Genomic DNA, 313 nt, shown 5'->3' with positions numbered 1-313 from the left:
CACTTTATCTTAAAATGAATTTTTTTGTTTTCTTACCTAAATGGGTTTTTTTTAACATGATAGTTAATATGTATGCTGTGATCAAGGAAGGGTGTGCCAGTTGCTCATTCGTTTTTTTCGGTTTTATCTGTTGATGAGCATTTGTCTTTTTAAATGTCATTATTATCTTACTGAATATTCTCCTTTTTATAATGATTGAAACGTACACACAAAACGATGCATGCGCGCGCGCGGGCACACACGCAACACACACACACACACACACAGTTGTTACACTCTGAATGTAATAGTATCTTACCCACACGTTTTTCTT

This window comes from Babylonia areolata, chromosome 13, assembly GCF_041734735.1.
Source record: "Babylonia areolata isolate BAREFJ2019XMU chromosome 13, ASM4173473v1, whole genome shotgun sequence".
In the NCBI taxonomy this organism is placed as follows: Eukaryota; Metazoa; Mollusca; class Gastropoda; order Neogastropoda; family Buccinidae; genus Babylonia; species Babylonia areolata.
Note: the sequence above shows the minus strand (reverse complement) of the source record.